Source organism: Benincasa hispida, chromosome 9 (assembly GCF_027475165.1).
Source record: "Benincasa hispida cultivar pf3 chromosome 9, pf3_genome.v1.1, whole genome shotgun sequence".
NCBI classification, from domain to species: domain Eukaryota; kingdom Viridiplantae; phylum Streptophyta; class Magnoliopsida; order Cucurbitales; family Cucurbitaceae; genus Benincasa; species Benincasa hispida.
In genome coordinates this window covers 56,230,367-56,249,890 of record NC_143486.1, presented here as the reverse complement: position 1 = coordinate 56,249,890, position 19,524 = coordinate 56,230,367, and the positions used below count along the sequence as shown (strand labels likewise).

At 37.2% G+C, this 19,524-nt stretch overlaps 1 long non-coding RNA gene across 1 annotated transcript; it reads right to left on the bottom strand.

Moving 5' to 3' along the window:
* Positions 1-1,480: 1,480 nt before the first annotated feature.
* Positions 1,481-2,979, bottom strand: LOC150033943 (uncharacterized). Its single transcript, XR_016531981.1, has 2 exons — positions 2,635-2,979; positions 1,481-2,234 (listed from the first exon to the last, which is right to left on the bottom strand). It is a non-coding gene; the product is annotated as an uncharacterized LOC150033943 (long non-coding RNA).
* Positions 2,980-19,524: the final 16,545 nt, after the last annotated feature.

The window sequence follows — 19,524 nt, the reverse complement described above, 5'->3', positions numbered from 1 at the left end:
TTGAAGAAAGGAATTAAGACATGACGTAGTTCAATTTTTTTTTTTTTCATGTGATTGAACTTAAATTTCTTTAAGTTGCCTACATACCCTTTAGAATGATAGGGATCAAGTCATAACGTAGTTCATATAAAGTTTGTTTTTCTTTAGGGTTGTTCACCTTTTAAGTTCATGCAGACCAGGAGCAACATGCAGTTTAGGCTCTTGCGATGAGGAACTTCTACATTTAAACTTCAGAAGCTCTTATGTTATCATGGCTTTGATCATCCTCTTCATTGTAGGATTTGTCAATATGATGAGCTTTTGCTTCACCATCAATGAACCTTTTTTATTTATATCAATAGACAACTTTCTCTTCATGCATGAAAGGATACGACTGTGAATCTTCTTGTCGTTCTTTTTTTCATGAAATTGTTCTACCTTTAATGTTTTCATCTTTCTTTTATGTTGATCGCTTTTCATCTTAAGACAATCAAAAGAAAATGTTGAAGGTCGATCTTTCTTTGATGTGAAGATACTTAGCCTCTGGAAAGCTGAATTTCGAGTTGCAGTAGAAGATGGAAATTGGCTTTCTTCTTCTATCATGGCCATACTCAATCTTTGGAAGACTGAAGATCGATTAGTTGAAGGCTTGATACAATCAAAGATAGAAATTCTTTGCTCAATTACTTTTGAATCATCGACTTCTTCAGTAGTTATATGATTGTTGTCAAATTTCGCTATGTTGAAAGCATGACATGCAATAACTTTTGATACTTCATCTAAATGGTTATCGAGGAAGCTTCTTGGAAAAAATTTTGCCAAAGTTACTGACCATCGAAGTTCAGGGAAGTCCTTATCCTCTTCTTAAGCAGTCTTAGGCTTCCATGCCATCTTTTTGCCTTTCTTTTTATGAGTCTTATTCCTTCTTCTATAGCTTTGATAAGAATGCAACTCTTTTTGGATGGAATTTTGCTATCTTCTCTTTCGAAAAGTCACGAGGATATACCCTTTGTTGTTCAATCTTCAACAGGCTCATCTTTCTTCTAGGAGTCTGTCGTTTGAGTCTCTTGTTGGAATCGAAAAACTATAGGCTCGAAGGTTCCAAACTGGATCATGTTTTCTCTTTGATAATAAGACGCAGGCAGTGTTGGAACACTTGAAGTTGTCACTACTGTGGCATGATCTGTTTGAGCTACTTCATCAAAATCTAGCTCAATCTTCTTTTCACGAGCCAACTTCAGAATTAGCCCATTCAATACGATGCACTTTTCCTTTGGGTGGCTAATGACCCAATGATAATTGCAGTAGTTAGGATAATCTATTTTTCCTGGTTGTTCCGGTCCCTTGCATTCTGGTAGCTGAATAAGTTTCTTCTCTAGAAATTGTTCCAGCATGTCTACTGTCACACCCTCTCCCAGACTACCTGCTAGCTTAGTCAGGGAGATGGCGTGAAGCCAACAGACATCGTCCTCCTCTAACGATACCTATTGACCCTGTTGAATCGTTGAACCTGATAAACATACTAATCTTATATATAAAATACTTTACATGTAACACAACACAGCGGAATCCCTGAAAACCTTTAGATACACATGAAGTGCAGTCCTGACATAACTCGGTTTGGAAAATAACCTGGTAGAGATATCACAACCAAAAACATATCCAACTGGGGTTTACACAACCACGACATCTAGTGCTTACACAACCATAAACTACCCAGTTCTTACAAAGACATTTACAATATAAACAGACACAATGTACAACTCCACCCACGTATGAAGCTTGATCTGGAAGTTTTTAGGAGAAAACAGACTTTGGCAATTATCAGGCACCGGGAGCTTGATCTCTACCTGAAAAGTGGGAAAACATTTTGAAAGAATGAGCTACGAAGCCCAATGAGTGACTAAATTTAAAACTGTAAATCTGCAAATCAGAACACGTGATAAACCTTTAAACGTATAAATCTGTTCAATCAAAGCATTAAACATAAACGTGTAACGCTAAAAGCTTTCTCAAATATTCTGCAAGTATGTCATTAAAATCTAGCAAGGCATATCAAGTATATAAAACATTTTAACTAACATGACAAATCAACGTTGTGTAGGGCACGCCCAGTACAACCAACATTTACTAGCTCTACGATGTAGTGGGGCCCGCCCAGCACTCCTATCATGTTTGTCGTAGTGGGGCCCACCCAACGCTCCCGGCAGCATTGTTGTCACGAAGTACACTCAACGTCAACAACGGAATATAACCTGTGTGCACACGGTACCATATAGCCTCGGGATCAATATCTCAGTCACGTAGTCAATAAAAGTTTCATAAAACAACATGAAAACATTAAAACATGCATGCTTATCTTTATCTTTCGTAAAACTCAAGCTTACTCTGCTTGCTCGTGAAAAACTGAAAATCTTTAAATAGCACTCGCTAATACATACTTTACCTTAAATGGTATTGTTTCAACTACTTTTCAAGAAGTTAATAATTACGTGCTCGTATATAAACCTCAATAGAAAATCTAAGCTCAAAACTTATGCTTGAAACCATTCATAGAAATCATGTATCATTCATAAGTTCATATTCAAGCATGTAAACCATTTAAGCATAAATTACAGTTTAGAAATCATTTTTGAAATTTGTTTTGTCACTCACAGTCTTGGCTAGTTCCCTGGTCTATAGACTCGGCCTATTTCCTCTTGGCCTGTCAAACAACCGAAACCGAGCATCAGAACTATAAATTGTCTTGTCTTTCCATGCTCATGAATTCTAAATTCTAGAAATAAAATCACACTTCACATTTTCTTTCCAGATTTTCCAGATTCAATACCCTAACTTCCAACACTCATAACTTCCTCAATACTTGACCAAAATTAATGTACTATATATCAAACTCTTCATTTTGGAACCCTCTACAATTTATCTGAAGTAATAAAAACGATATTCCCAACGAATTTGTCCAGAAATTCCTCGAACACAGCGAATACAGATTCGTGCTTCTCTGCTCTACATTTCTCCTGAAATTAAACCTACTTCTAGTCATTTTTGGCTCCTGAATTCTTCATGAAAGTTATAGGAAATTGAATAAGCTTTCCAATCATACTGAATTGAGCTTCTAATCCAACCTGTACACCCCAGAATGTTCGAAAAACCAGAAAAAAGCAGAGATCCTTTTGATTTGCACGAAAATTCTGTGCTCTGTTTTCCTTTTCAAAAACCATTAACTTAACATCAGATTTAGCTCAAGCTTCTTTCATGAAATTTGTTAGAAAATAGATTAAATTTCAAGAAAGTCAGGCCTCATTTCTTAGTTCTTCTTGTGTAGCTCAAACCGACTTAAAAACCAGAGATAGGTAGGTTGAACCCAAATTCTTCCTTGGTTGCACTTGCATGAGCTTTTCCTCCCTTCTTCAACCTCCAACCTGCAACAACTTTTTCTTCCTCTTCCTTCACTCTCTCTCTCGAAATGCTCTGAAAATATAATGGGAAATGATGGAGAAATGGGCTGAAATGAGTGGGTTCTCACTTTAAACCCTAAGCATCGAATGGGTTTCCAATTTCTTTCATTTTCTTTCTTTTTTTTTTCCTTTTTCCTTTTTCCTTTTCTTTTATTTTTCTTTATTCCCTTTCTTTTCTTTTCTTTATTTATAAATTTCAAAATTATTAAAGACAACTTCAACCAAAAGCTTTGTCATTTTCTTCAACAATGGAACAACAATAACTTAAATCCAACATCCTACAATGTGTGACAAGAGCAAATAATCCAAGGAAAGTCTCGGGTTTACAACTTACCTCCCTCTTATGAAATTTCGTCCTCGAAATTTAGAAGTCCTTAGGTGAAGAGTGTCGGATAACTCCTCCTCATCTGGTCTTCTGACTCCCAAGTTGCCTCCTCCACTCCGTGATGTCTCCAAAGGACCTTCACGAGTGGGATCGTTTTGTTCCTCAAAACTTACTCCTTTCTGTCGAGGATCTGAACCGCTTCCTCTTTATAACTCAAGTCTTCTTTGAGCTCAATTGATTGTGCTTGCAACACATGTGACGGATCTGGAATATATTTCCTTAACATGGACACATGGAAAACATCATGTATTCGGGCAAGTTCTGCTGGCAACTCAAGTCTATAGGCTGCTGGTCCAACTCGTTCTGTTATCCGATAAGGACCAATATATCTAGGACTCAGCTTACCTTTCCTCCCAAAGCGAAGAACACCTCTCCACGGAGATAACTTTAAGAAAACCTGATCTCTAACCTGGAATTGTAAGTCTCTTCGTCGCTTATCTGCATAGCTCTTCTGTCGATCTTGAGCTATCTTCAGGTTTTCTCTAATCGACTTAATGTTGTCTGACGTAACTTGTACCAACTCAGAACCAACTAGCTTTCGCTCTCCCACTTTGTTCCAGCATACAGGAGTTCTGCATGGTCTGCCATACAAAGCCTCGAATGGTGCCATGCCGATACTAGACTGATAGCTGTTATTATAAGAAAACTCCATAAGTGATAAGTGGGTATCCTAACTTCCCTTAAACTGAAGGACACATGCTCTCAACATGTCTTCTAAGGTCTGGATGGTCCTCTCTGACTGACCATCTGTCTGAGGATGAAACGCTGTACCGAACTTCAACTTTGTTCCCATTGCTTTCTGCACACTATCCCTATATGAAACTATGGACACTGGCACTCCATGCTGACTCACAATCTTATCGACGTATAGCTTAGCTAGCGATCTAGTGTAGACGTCGCTTTAATCGGTAAAAATTGCGCTGTCTTGTTGAGTCTGTCTACTATTACCCATATACTATCATGTCCACCAGCAGTACGAGGTAATCCAAATAGAAAATCCATGGCAATATGCTCCCACTTCCACTCCGGCACTAGCAGTGGATTAAGGAGTCCTCCTGGCCTCTGTGTCACTGGTTTAACCTGTTAGCAGATCAAACATTTATCAACATATTCGACTATCTCTCGCTTCATACCAGGCCACCAATAAGTTTTCTTCAAAGTTCCGTACAACTTGGTGCTTCCTGGATGCATAGCATCAACTGAACTGTGAGCTTCCTCTAGTATAGCACCCTTAAGCTCACTAATACTCGGAACGCATAGTCTTTTCTGCTTAACTATGGCTTCGTCTGCTCTCAACTCAAATTCTGCTTCTGAGCCTTGCTTGAACTTTGCAAGCATCTTTTGTAAATTACTATCTTCTGGCTGTCTTCTCACAATCTCTGCTACTAGAGAAGACCTAGCCTGAAATTGAGCTAAAAGACTCCCTAAACTCTTTGCAGTCACAACCGCCCTGAAACCTCTTAACTCACTTAGCCAGGTTGCTCGAATACCACACAAGGCACTTTTCGGAAGTCTCGACTTCCTACTTAATGCATCAGCCACTAACACCTTACCCGGATGGTATTCAATGGTACAGTCATAGTCTTTAATCAGTTCTAGCCATCGCCTCTGTCTCAAATTCAGCTCTTTCTGATCAAAGATATACGTCAGGCTCTTATGATCTGTGAAAATGTGGCATTTCTCACCGAATAAATAATGTCTTCAGATCTTCAGTGCTAAAACAACTGCTGCTAGCTCAAGATCATGGGTAGGGTAATTACACTTATGCTTCTTCAACTGCCTTGAAGCATAAGCTATTACCTTCCCTTCCTGCATAAGCATGCAACCTAATCCTTGCCTCGAAGTGTTACAATAAATCACAAACTCCTTCCCTGTTATAGGAAGTGTCAGAATAGGCACTGTCACTAATCTCTTCTTCAGGTCCACGAAACTCTGTTCGCATTTATCCAACCACTCAAACTTAGCATTCTTCCTTGTCAAAGCTATCAAAGTTAATGCTAATCGTGAGAAATCCTCAACAAAACATATGTAGTATCCAGCCAGGCCTAGGAAACTACGTACCTCTGTTGCACTAGTTGGTCTCTCCCAGTTGACAACAACTTCCACTTTTTGCGGATCAACACTAACTCTGTCCGCTGAAACTACATGCCTTAAGAACACTACATGTTTCAACCAGAACTCACATTTGCTGAACTTAGCGTACAACTGTTTATCACGTAGTGTCTGTAGAAAAATCCTCAGATGTTCCTTATGGGCTTTCCTGTCACAAGAAGAAATAAACAAAGATAACACACAGAGCACTAACCAGCAAAGTACAATTTTTTTCGTATTATCTCATGGCCATTCATTCGTATCATTCGTAAGTTTACATTTGAAAGTCAATTAGCTGTAAGCCTAACCCATCACTTAATTGGCCATTTTCTTTACGAGTTCATAATGGAAGTCTAGATACTTGGTGCCCCTAATTATCAAATATGAATCTAAAAGATCTTAATGCATTTACCAACATGCATGTTTTTTAGATCTCAACTGATTTGCCTACTACCCAAGTGCTAAATATAATATGTGTTATCACTAAATTATTAAACAGGAGCGTTTAAGTAAAACAGCAAAAGTTCAAGAACGAATAGAATAAGTACCCGAAGAAATGTGACTGCCCCTCGAATTGGCCGCCCATTATATGCACCTTCTTGCCTTCTCTTTTCCAACTCAGTTTCATGGAAAGACATGTATAAAAAAAAAAGAAAAAACAATTACCTAGACATTGCCGTGTCGATCTCTTTCAAGCAACAATTGTTCTTGGATTCCTTATGGGAAAAATTAAAAAAAGTGATGAGATTGAGTAGTAAGTTTCTTTTTCCATAACCTATCTTTTTTTTTTTGAACAAAAAACAATCCACTTCATTCAGATAATGAAAGATGTTAAAAGTGACAAGAAGGAAATAAACATAAAGTGCAATACAATCAAGCACACTAAAAATCACAAAACGGATCAGCAAATGCACTAGGACATCTCAACTAGGTTGACATCTCCCTAGCATTCTCATCATCTCCAATAAATACTAGAATCCAAAGCTAAGTACAAAATGAAGAGGACCTTGCAAAAGACAAGGTTTACAACAGAATGATTATCTGAAAGTTTAACTGAAAATAATAACCATCACTATGCTGTTACAAAATCAAGAGAGCGGGAAAATAAAGGCTTTCCAATTGAGGTTGATATCTTGTAAAGAGAAGTCTTGAAAAGCTTTGGAAAGCGAGCACCAGAAGGAGGCGTTGGTATGGGCGATATCAAATTTAGCGGAACTAGAAGAAGCTTTGTCTTGAAATACTCTTTGATTTCTTTCAAACCAAATTTCTGATAATAAAGCTTCAACTGCGTTGGTCCAAAGTAGTCTTGGCTTCTTCTTCAAACGTGGCCCGATCAAGAGTTGAAGCACATTAACCTTAAAATCATTATCAAGAACCCAGCTGACATTAAAGCACTTGAAGAGAGATGTCCAACAAAATTCTACAAAAACACAATGGAAGAACAAATGCAAGAGAGATTATGACTTTACCCAACAAAGAGTGAAAACCTGTGGAGAAATATAGTGAGTACGTAACTTCCTTTGGAGGATATATGTGCTGTTAAGAGAGCCATTCAGCATGATCCAACCAACATGTCTGCATAGGAGATTGGGACTGAGCGAGGGTTTTTTTGTCACCTGTTCAACTTCAAAGAGGGACAAAGCATCATTTAACAAGGTAAGGAAGGAATATCAACTTGAATTAAGAGTTCCTGATGGAACGTGAATGAAGAATCGTCCTCCAACTGCAGGCCACAATACACATCTTAAAAACCAGTTTGAATAGATTCTGACTTTAGAAATATTGGTTACACCAGAAGCATCTTGCTCGCTTTTGACAAAGAAGCTAGATGTTTAAAGTTTCGAAAGGGTCGAGACGTTCTCCACAAACCGAAGTAGCTACGATTTTGACAAAGAAATTTTCTTTTTGGCTTAACATCTTCTATGATTACTGAACCAGCTTGGATGAGGGCACAGAAGTGGTTGTCCTTAATCTTACAGCTGATAACTTCGACGGAAAAGTTAGGCTTGGGGGGAGGGTCGTTGGATGGGCCATGAGAGATAGATGAGCCGAGGGTTGCAGATGAGGGTTGAGGTTGGTGGGAATAGGCAAAGCTTGGTTGGAGATGGGGAGAGGGCGGATAGTTAGGTCGGAATAGGGTGCCGGAGGGAGGGAAAGGGAGAGATGAGAGAAGAGAAAGCATTTTCGAGCCAAAGCATTGCTGGAATTCTCAGGTGGTCTAATCGATGTAGTAAGATTGTTTGGATTGTTACAACTTCAATATGTTGGGTGTACTAACCTATCCTCATCTATAATATTTCTTTTTCCATAATCTATCCTCATCTATAATATCATGGGCAAGAATTTCATTGAGTTCCGAAATAAGCTGCTGCACCTGTAGAAAGCGGGTTATAAATGATATCAGTTCAAGAATGACATATTAATCCCGAAAATCTTGGGTTTAGTGGATAGTGAGCATACAACAAAAATAAATAAACCCAATTAGCTACAATAACAAGGCAAATACCTCCGGAATGAAGTCAATCAGGCCCTCGGGAATAACTACAACACCATAATTAATAACCAAGTTCAGAACGTTTACTAATTACATCGACAATGTAGTCTGTAACGTTTTTCAAGGTAAGCTTATTAGCCACAACCTGCAAAACACAATGTAAATTCGATGTACCCTATAAACTAAAACTCTATTAATAAATGAGTCAACATTCAAAACACATTATTTTTTGTCTGAAATTTTTTTTGCCTGCAAACATTCAAAACCAATAAATCTCCGTGAATCAACTACAACTAGGTGGTAGAGAACAACTTTTTCAAAGCTGACAAAAAAGGCATTCGATATCACTTAGGCAATTGAATATGATATGGGATGTCAATACTTAGTTCCATTGCACCATATTAAAAGTTTCAACCTAATTCCATGAATCCTTTGTTTATCACAAATTTTCATCTTTACTCTTAAGTTTTATTTGATATTTACCATTCCATGTAAAAATGCAAGAAGATGAAATTCTGAAACAGGATATATTAACTGACTCAACAATTTCAATTTTCATGTTTACATGAGAGTATCTGTTGCAGAGATTATTAGTTATTACTGAGACAAAATCTAATCCTCAAAGAGAATAAACAACCTTAACCTTAGGGTTGCATGTGGAGGTAAATGCCCTTCTTGAAAAAGATTTCTATCTGGTAAAGCATATGGAGATAAATGTCCTCCTTGACAAAGGTTTCTATCTTAAGTAGTTTAAATAAAGCAGCTACCTTTTCTCCAATAATAGTAATATTTGGATGAGTTTGCAAAGCACACTCCAGTGTAACGTGAGAAGCAGCACGACCCATAAGTCGTCCAACTGTGGATATATGTACACTGTTAATGCCATATGATAATAAACTTGAAACTTGAGTGAGAAACAAAAAGGTATCGACATCACAACAATGAAAAAGTACAATTTCACATTAGGTAGATCAAATAGAAAAGGTTAATAAAATTGAGCAGAGAGAAGTGCTCTGTTTTTTTACAGATGAAGCAACAAGATGGGCTTTATTATTGATATTATTTATTTATTTATAAATATATATTTTAAAAAAGTAGACATATCTGAACTTGAAATACTTGTAATGTCAATAATTCAGTTATTATGAACATTCAACATATCAGAACTATTTTTAGTTTTAATTTCATTAAGCAAAATACTTATAGTGGTAATATTTTCCTGTAGATCGACCATCAACCATCACATTACCAATCATTTCTGAATATATCTGCATAAACATCAGCAGAGCCTATGAAGAGTCTCATCTCATGAATGCGACATTCCATTTTTTCCTTGAATTCTTGAAGAAACTACTTCAACTTTGCAACAGTCACCAAAATTGAGTCCAAACGAAATATGAATTCTAAAGTAGTTATGAAGAGAAATGAGTACCTTACAAGTAGAATCAAATCCAAAACTTGTGGGGACCTCTTTGCATTTGAGATCACCATCAATAGGTTTTGGGCAACCAATCGCTCGGGTTTTCAAATTCTTACTCCTAATTTGAAAACAACAGAAAAAAGGGGAATATAAATAACAGAGTCTTACACACAAAAAAAAAATGGTATACTAGAGTAATTAATTACTCGACCTTATATTTCAGTAATAAAAATAACATATAATAGTTTATCCATATATGACAATGAGAGTGAGAAAGAGAGCAAAAAGGAGGGAGACAATAGACAAATTTCATAGTTCTGAAAAATACCTAAAGTTTTCAGCGAGGAGACAAGCATTTGTGTTGGAATCATCTCCAGCAATTACAACAAGGCCATCCAATCAAGCTTCTGAGTAGTTTCTTCAGCTTGCTTAAACTAAAAATAGAACCGAACTGTCAATTAATGCCTTGACTACAACTAAGACGTCTCAAAATGAAAATTCTGAGAAGAAAGAGTTTCACCTGATCTGGACTTTCAATCTTAACCCTCCTACTGCATATCTTATCAAAACAACCGTGATGAAAGAAAAATGCATTTAAATCAAGAATTGTATTCAAATGGCAATCACTTCGCATCAAGACTGCACATATTTACACTAACAATTCTAACAAGTGAAAGCTAGAAATCCCTTCAAGAAAATTAACCTAATTGCGATATGGGTAGATAAATTGTGCAGAACATGTTTACATTTCATGATCCCTGCAGGACCACCCTTGAAACCATACAACGTGCTTCCTTTTGCATGAACCTGTAGGTAATCTTCACCAAGATCGTAGAAGCTGTCGGGTAGCCACAACTTGAACAGAAAAGCAAACATTTATTCTTGATTTATAAATGTGGACACAATGAGACCCTACCAAATAGTCCAAAAATCACATTATGCCCTCCCAGTGCTTGGCCACCAAACTAGACAACTCCGATCTTCAATTTCTTATTCACCTACACCGAACTGGAACCAGTTGGCACCAACATTGCCGACGGTTAGCCGAAAAGATTAGGAAACAGCTTCGTGATCTCATCTGCACGCTCATATAACCCACAAGTCAAACACTCTATAACCTTAAGAAGTAGCAACTGCCCTCAAACGATTCAGTAAAACTCAAGTTTCAAACAAAAGCAAGATTTACAATCATAAGCAAAACACAGTAAAAGAACAAATAAAACTCAATGCATGTCATTACTCTTCCTTTGAGACATCAATCAACTCAGTTATCAAACAGAATACAAAAAAAAAAAAAAAAAAAACACGTTATGAAGGGTAGGACGTGTAGAGTTGGTTGCTTTTGTTAGAAGTTGTAGGGTATTAGTTGGTAGAAAGAGAGCTTTGAGAACATCCTACCATGACATTTTGCAAGTTAATTTTGTGTAAAGCTTGACAATGAAAAGGTTGGATTGAGAATAAGAGGAGATAGAGAGGGGGAGAAAGAAGAGAGAGGAGGGAAATATTAAAATTAAATTTTCCCTTCCAAGTCATCTCGCCACATAAGTCATCTAGTAAATTTTCTATTTAAATTTAATGAATCTACTTGTAGAGGGAACTTTTAAATCTATTTCTTAAAATTCAAAGACTAAAATGGCTAATTTGAAACATGAATAACCAAAAGAACTCATTATTTTGTTCTCTAATAAGCGTCCATCATTACTTCACAAGAATAGGATTGTCTCCCTAATTCTTCAATCCTAATTCCCACTACAAACCAAATAACTTATCAAACGATTTTTGGTTTTTATACATAATATAATAAATATAATGTATAATATATATAAATAAGTAGATAAATATATATATACATACACGGTTTGGTTTAATTCGGTTTTGAAATCAAAAACCAAATTAAACCGGAAAATTTGGTTTCCTTGTGATTTTAAACTGAACTGAACTTTTAGTAAAAATTTTAAAAAAATGCATCTATTATGTTAGTTTTAGTGTTCATCCTTACACTGAGCTTTCAATTGTGTGTAATAAGTCCCTTAAACTTTAAAAAATGAATCTATTACGTCTTTGATCTATTCAACATATTTTTATTTTTAAATACATGCATCTAAACATAAAAATTGAAATTTTAGAATCCTAAATTCATATCTAATAAATCAATATGATTTAAGAAAAGTTAAAAATATCATAAACCTATTGGACACAAAATTTTGACAAAAATCTGAAAGTTCAAGGACTAAAATTGTAATTTAACAAGATTATAAATATTAGAGAAAAAAAAACACAAACAGAGAGACTACCCTAGCCATTTTCCCAATATATTTTAAGTAGGAAGGTTGAAAAAATTTCCACTTACCAATATGAATATACCAGCTTCCAGGTGACATAAAAATCCCAAGATTTGAATTGACTGATAGTGCAAAAGCATGCCCCTCCCTGTCTTGAGCTAAACTTCTTTGGGTTCATTCATACAAGAGTAACAAGCCTACTCTGTCCAAACAATATCCTTCCGTATCTAAAGAGAAAAGAGATAACCACGAATAATGAAGAGCAACAGAATCATGAAGATACCTGGTTGATACACATATTTCCAATCAGCTCTAATTAAATATATTTCTCATTGTAGATGTGAAACCTGCATTCCTATTTTCCTATTTAAGCTAATAACTAAAGAACCTGACTAGGTGTGAAACCCTATGCTAAAAAGGAAGAACTCTAAGTGTTGAATAAATGTTCTTCAAAAAGTTTGGAATTTAACTAATGGAAATTTAACTAAGTGCAAGGTTAACACTAAACCAGGCGTTTGGTATAAAACGCATAAAATAAAACTAAGTCAGGGACAATCATGTGTGAAATTGTGAAGTTGAACGCATTGCATTAAAGTCCCCATGCGTTGAGAACGCGTGAGCAAGAGCAGAGAAATCATGAGGTTGAACGCAAGGCACTAGGCAGACAATTGTGTAGCAAATGAGCAGTGCTACACGATGAAGTAGATGATCGTCTAGTAAGTGAGTGGCGCTACACGATGAGGTAGGTGATCGTGTAGGCGGGCGCTGGACGATTGTGTAGCAATGCGGGGAACTAAACAATGAGGTAGGCGATCGTATAGCAATGCGCGGAGCTAAGCGATGCTCTAGACGATCGTGAAGATGCGCGCGGCGTCAAACGATGAGAAGTCACGTGCTAGACGATCGGGCTATACGATAGGCAAAGTACTACACGATCAGTGTAAGCGCTAGACGATAAGCGTAGAAGCTGGACGATAGCACTAGACGATAGGCGAAGTACTAAGCAATGGGTGCTGGGCAATGACGCTAAGGATTAGTGGATACGTTGAACGATAAGGCCTCAGTGCTAAACGATGGAGGTAAATGATGCGCGCAATAGCTAAGTGATAGGCTATGCGCGAGATCGTTGACTAAATGATTGAGCTACACGATGGGCTGTTGGAGCTAAGTGATAGATGTAGAAACTAAACGATGGAGCGTTGCTGAGGACTGCGTTACGCAAGATTGATGAGCTCATCAGGACAAATGGCGTTATCGACGAAAGTCTAAAACAGAGATAGTAAGAGTTGGACGAATAAATATTCATGCAAAGTGAGTTCGATGCATGAAGAAGACATATCAAATAGGAGGTGGATGAGGCTGGGCGTTGGCAGAATGAGAGGAATACGCCTGGATATTATCAAAGGAGGAGGTGTCGGGTAAAGGAGAAGGGTGAGATGCCTATAAAAGGAGCAGAACACTACACTTTAACCTACAAACCATTTAAGTTCATAAAGATCACTAAGAAAAGAGTAAGTAAGAGCCATTCGTGCATTGAACGAAGGAAAAGAGGCGCTGATTAGACGAAAGTCAAAATAGAGGCGCTGAAGGAAGCTGAGTGTACGGATAGACGCCTAGGCTAAATTCAAACGAGAAGTTATTCCGGATTACTCGTGCAAATCAGGTGATTTTTGAACCAAAAGTTTTTAAATTGAAAGTAGATTTGGTGTGAGGGCTGCCTTAATGAAATTCTAACTTTAAGGCTGTCAAATTCAAGGAAAACCGAGAGGTGCTCACCAGTGTGGAAACAGTTGGGTCAGGGGGAGTGAACTTGAGACTCCGAACTATCACCATGGAATTTCAAGACAAAACTCTAAGGTAAACTAGTTAAGACATTTTCACACATTTTTTAAGAAGAAAATGTCTTGAGATAAGGCCCGAAAGAGTGAATAATCTAAGCTTAAAGTTAAATCTGAAATAGGGTCTAGCAGAAGAGTAAGGGAAACCGGGTAAACTGTGAGGAAAAAGAAATCTCAGCAGGTCACTGTGAGTGGTTTCTCCTTTTACTCTTTTAAACATATTTGGAATTAATATGTGGTAGTTTATATTATGAGATGAATATGAGTTTGGGATTGTCGGGGGTTTATGGACCTAGAACCTGAGCCCAAAATAAATCCTTCTAGGATGGTCAGGGGACCAAAGAGTCTAGTTCCTGAGCCTGTGGGAAGGAAAAACCTTGAATGGGATGGTCAGAGGGCCGACGAGCCTAGCTTTTGAGCCCATGAAAGGGAGAACTATGTGGACATAGGTTGATGAATATTTTTAGATGTGAAATCATAACTATCTACCGTGTGTGTAGGTTTGTGAAAAGCTTCATAGAATGATAGAGGTCTGCATTGGAAACTCGTGATATAATGCTTATGATCTGAAAAAGACTTGTATTTATGATTCCACTCATTGAGCTTTGTAAAACTCGTGGTTTATTTTCTGTGTTTCTATTGGAACTATGTGCATGGGCTATGCGCTAGCCGGGGCTCACGTTGAAGTTAGGTGGCAAGGACGCGCGCATGGGCGAGGATGCCTTAAACGATGCGGCTTGTGCGTGCGTTGGTGTGCTATGGAATTTGACCGAGACTTAATTAAAATATCTTATCCAAATTCTGAAAAATAGGTTCGATTTTCATCAATTTGGGTGTGTAAGATACCTATATCCAGACTACCTGCTCCATTCTTCTTTTAGATTTGAACTTGCATAATTAATGGTAGGATTCTGATCTGACCTCCTCACATGACAAATGGAGCGGCGTGAACTGTAAGACTGGGAAAGAGATTATAGGAAACGTAATTTGCTCTAGAAAGAGATCATATTACCATCTAGTTCCACCATTGCCTTCTTGATCACAGGCTTGAACTTACCTGCCAAACGAATTCTAACTTTAGAAAGAGATCATCAAATGATAAATATTAAAATAAACTTCATGAAAATGTTTTATCAATCCAAAGCCTTTCAAAATTGTTAAGAGAAAAGATACTCCACTTTTACATGATGATACTCCAATTTTATCCTTGTTTTTCTGATCTTACATGCACCTTGACTAGTCTTTATAGTATTGTGTTAGTAACTAGTAAGATATTTGGATACTCAAAAAAAGAAAAAAGATAACTTTTAAGTTTCATCAACTAGAAAACTAATGTCTTTTTAATATAGATTGGGGAGTTTTTTTTCATCTTTCTTTTTTTTTTCTTCTAGTGAACTCCATTGTTCTCATTTTAGCTGGATTGTTGATACTCTGTCTGTCATTTCCCCTCTTATTCCCCATAAAAAATATTCTAGAAAAAAAAATTATTAACGTGTTACTCAAAAAAACATGAGAACAGGAATGCACGTTTTCATGAAGAAATCATACCGTGTCTCCTCTCCACATCCATTAACGAAGTCAATGTAGTTCCGCCAGGCATCCAATCTTCAACTGGAGTAGCCAAATTTCGTACCAAGTATGCATAACTAACTTATAAGTAATAGAAACGAGGAAAAAATCTATGGAGGAAACTGATAACAAGAAAAAGAATGAATGGTTAAAAGGTTAGAGACTAAAATGATCAGAAGGTACCAGAAGTGGAACAGACAAATTGATGATATTGGTCCAGTCTTTCCACTCTGGAGGAGAGCTCCAGCAGTTTATCCCAAAGCATAGCAATAAGTTGAATCAAAGTTCGTGGGTAAACCAGACATCCCTTCGTACCTATAAGTCAAAAGAAGAAATAAACAGAGATAACACACAGAGCACTAACCAGCAAAGTACAATTTTTTTCGTATTATCTTATGGCCATTCGTTCGTATCATTCGTAAGTTTACATTTGAAAGTCAATTAGCTGTAAGCCTAACCCATCACTTAATTGGCCATTTTCTTTACGAGTTCATAATGGAAGTCTAGATACTTGGTGCCCCTAATTATCAAATATGAATCTAAAAGATCTTAATGCATTTACCAACAAGCATGTTTTTTAGATCTCAACTGATTTGCCTATTACCCAAGTGCTAAATATAATATGTGTTATCACTAAATTATTAAACAGGAGCATTTAAGTAAAATGGCAAAAGTTTAAGCATGAATAGAATAAGTACCCAAAGAAATGTAACTACTCCTTGAATTGGCCGCCCATTATATGCACCTTCTTGCCTTCTCTTTTCCAACTCAGTTTGGAAAGACATCTATAAAACAAAAAGAAAAAACAATTACCTCGACATTGCCGTATGGATCTCTTTCAAGCAACAATTGTTCTTGGATTGCTTATGGGAAAATTTCAAAAAAGTGATGAGATTGAGTAGTAAGTTTCTTTTTCCATAACCTATCTCTTTTTTTTTTTTTTGAACAAAAAACAATCCACTTCATTAAGATAATGAAAGATGTTAAAAGTGACAAGAAGGAAATAAACATAAAGTGCAATACAATCAAGCACACTAAAAAGCACAAAACGGATCAGCAAATGCACTAGGACATCTTAACTAGGTTGACATCTCCCTAGCATTCTCATCATCTCCAAGAAAGACTAGAATCCAAAGCTAAGTACAAAATGAAGAGGACCTTGCAAAAGACAAGGTTTACAACCGAATGATTATCTGAAAGTTAAACTGAAAATAATAACCATCACTATGCTGTTACAAAATCAAGAGAGCGGAAAAATAAAGGCTTTCCAATTGAGGTTGATATCTTGTAAAGAGAAGTCTTGAAAAGCATTGGAAAGCGACCACCAGGAGGAGGCGTTGATATGGGCGATATCAAATTTTGCGGAACTTGAAGAAGCTTTGTCTTGAAATACTCTTTGATTTCTTTCAAACCAAATTTTTTATAACAAAGCTTTAACTACGTTGGTCCAAAATAATCTTGGCTTCTTCTTCAAACGTGGCCCGATCAAGAGTTGAAGCACATTAACCTTAAAATCATTATCAAGAACCCAACTGACATTAAAGCACTTAAAGAGAGATGTCCAACAAAATTCTCCAAAAACATACTGGAAGAACAAATGCAAGAGAGATTATGTGTTTACCCAACAAAGAATGCAAACCTGTGGAGAAATATAGAGAGTAGGTAACTTTCTTTGGAGGATATCTGCGCTCTTAAGAGAGCCATTCAGCATGATCCAAATCAGAATATTCTCCCTTCTAGGGCTCTTAGACTTCCATAAGGCTGATTCTAATGGCTGGCCAATTAGGGAGGAAAATGATAGATGCTTTACAAGAGACTTGACTGAGAAAACCCCATTTGGTTCTAAAGACCACCATCTTTTATCAGGAATCGAATTAAGTTTATAGTGACTGAGTTTTCCAATCAGAAGCTGGAAGTTTTCTGCCTCTTCATCCTTTAACAGTCTTCTAAAAGGAAAAGTCCAAGATGTTGAAATCTCATCCCAATAATCTTGTAATGAACCTTCGGGTTTAGTGGAGATAAAGAAAAGATTAGGGAATGAGACTTTTAGAGGAACCAAATCCAACCAAGGATCTTTCCAAAAGTTTATTCTTTCACCATTACCAACCTTGAAGGCTGCCAAGGAATCCACTTTTAACCAAAATCTTGAAATATTAATCAATGGGCTTCTAAGGCTGCTGGAAAATTTTCCGTTGGTATGCCAACCAAACTTACTTCTTCCATTAATGCTTATAATATAGTCAGTTGGTATATGAGAAAGAATTGACTTACATAGGGTGGCGCGACCACCTTTTAAGAGGTTGTATCTCTTCCATTTGTCCAGTTTTCTTTAGACTTTTTCGATCACTGGTTGCCAAAAAGCTAATTGTTTAGGGTATCCCCCTAAAGGAAGGCCAAGGTACATAAATGGGAGGTAGACAGCCTTGCAATTTAGGAGGGTTGCTTCTAATTGTAACTTGAAATGGTATATATTGATGCCACATAAAGCTGATTTTCCCCAATTAACCTTCAGCCCGAACACCACTCAAATAATTCAAGTATTTTCTTTAGGTTGCTGAGTTTTCTTTGTCATCTTGGCAGAAAATTAGAGTATCATTCGCAAATTGTAAAATAGAAACATGAATTCTGTCTTTTCCAACAATAAAACCTTCAAAACTTGCCTTTTTCTCGAAACTGGGAAAGTAATGCATGTAGGACTTCACTGACTAGTAGAAACAAGAAAGGAGAAAGAGGGTCACCTTGCCTTATTCCTCTTGAAGCTTGAATTCTGCCACGAGGTCTTCCATTTTTTGAAGATTGAGAATTTTGAGTTAGAACCCAAACATTAGATTTGCTCTGTTTTTTGGTGTTCTGAAGGGGCAGGGGACTCTGTTTTTCTGGAAAAACAGGCTTAACCATTCTTCCCCTTACTATGTCTGCATAGGAGATTGGGACTGAGCGAGGGTTTTTTGTCACCTGTTCAACTTCAAAGAGGGACAAAGCATCATTTAACAAGGTAAGGAAGGAATACCAACCTGAATTAAGAGTTCCTGATGGAACGTGAATGAAGAATCGTCCTCCAACTGCAGGCCACAATACACATCTTAAAAACCAATTTGAATAGATTCTGATTTTAGAAATCTTGGTTACACCAGAAGCATCTTGCTCGCTTTTGACAAAGAAGCTAGATGTTGGAAGTTTCGAAAGGGTCGAGATGTTCTCTACAAGCCAAAGTAGCTACGATTTTGACAAGGAAATTTGCTTTTTGGCTTCCACATCTTCTATGATTACTGAACCAACTTGGATGAGGGCATAGAAGTGGTTGTCCTTAATCTTACAGTTGATAACTTCGACGGCTAAGTTAGGCTTGGAGGGCAGGGTCGATGGATGGGCCATGAGAGATAGATGAGCCGAGGGTTGCAGATGAGGGTTGACGTTGGTGGGAATAGGCAAAGCTTGGTCGGAGATGGGGAGAGGGCGGGGAGTTAGGTCGGAATAGGGTGCCGGAGGGAGGGAAAGGGAGAGAGGAGAGAAAAGAGAGCATTTTCGAGCCAAAGCAGTGTTGGAATTCTCAGGTGGTCTAATCGATGTAGTAAGATTGTTTGGATGGTTACAACTTCAATATGTTGGGTGTACTAACCTATCCTCATCTATAATATTTCTTTTTCCATAATCTATCCTCATCTATAATATCATGGGCAAGAATTTCATTGAGTTCCGAAATAAGCTGCTGCACCTGTAGAAAGCGGGTTATAAATGATATCAGTTCAAAAATGACACATTGATCCCGAGAATCTTGGGTTTAGTGGATAGTGAGCATGCAACCAAAATAAATAAACCCAATTAGCTACAATAACAAGACGAATACCTCTGGAATGAAGTCAATCAGGCCCTCAGGAATAACTACAACACCATAATTAATAACCAAGTTCAGAACGTTTACTAATTACATCGACAATGTAGTCTGTAACGTTTTTCAAGGTAAGCTTCTTAGCCGCAACCTGCAAAACACATTATAAAGCATGTGGA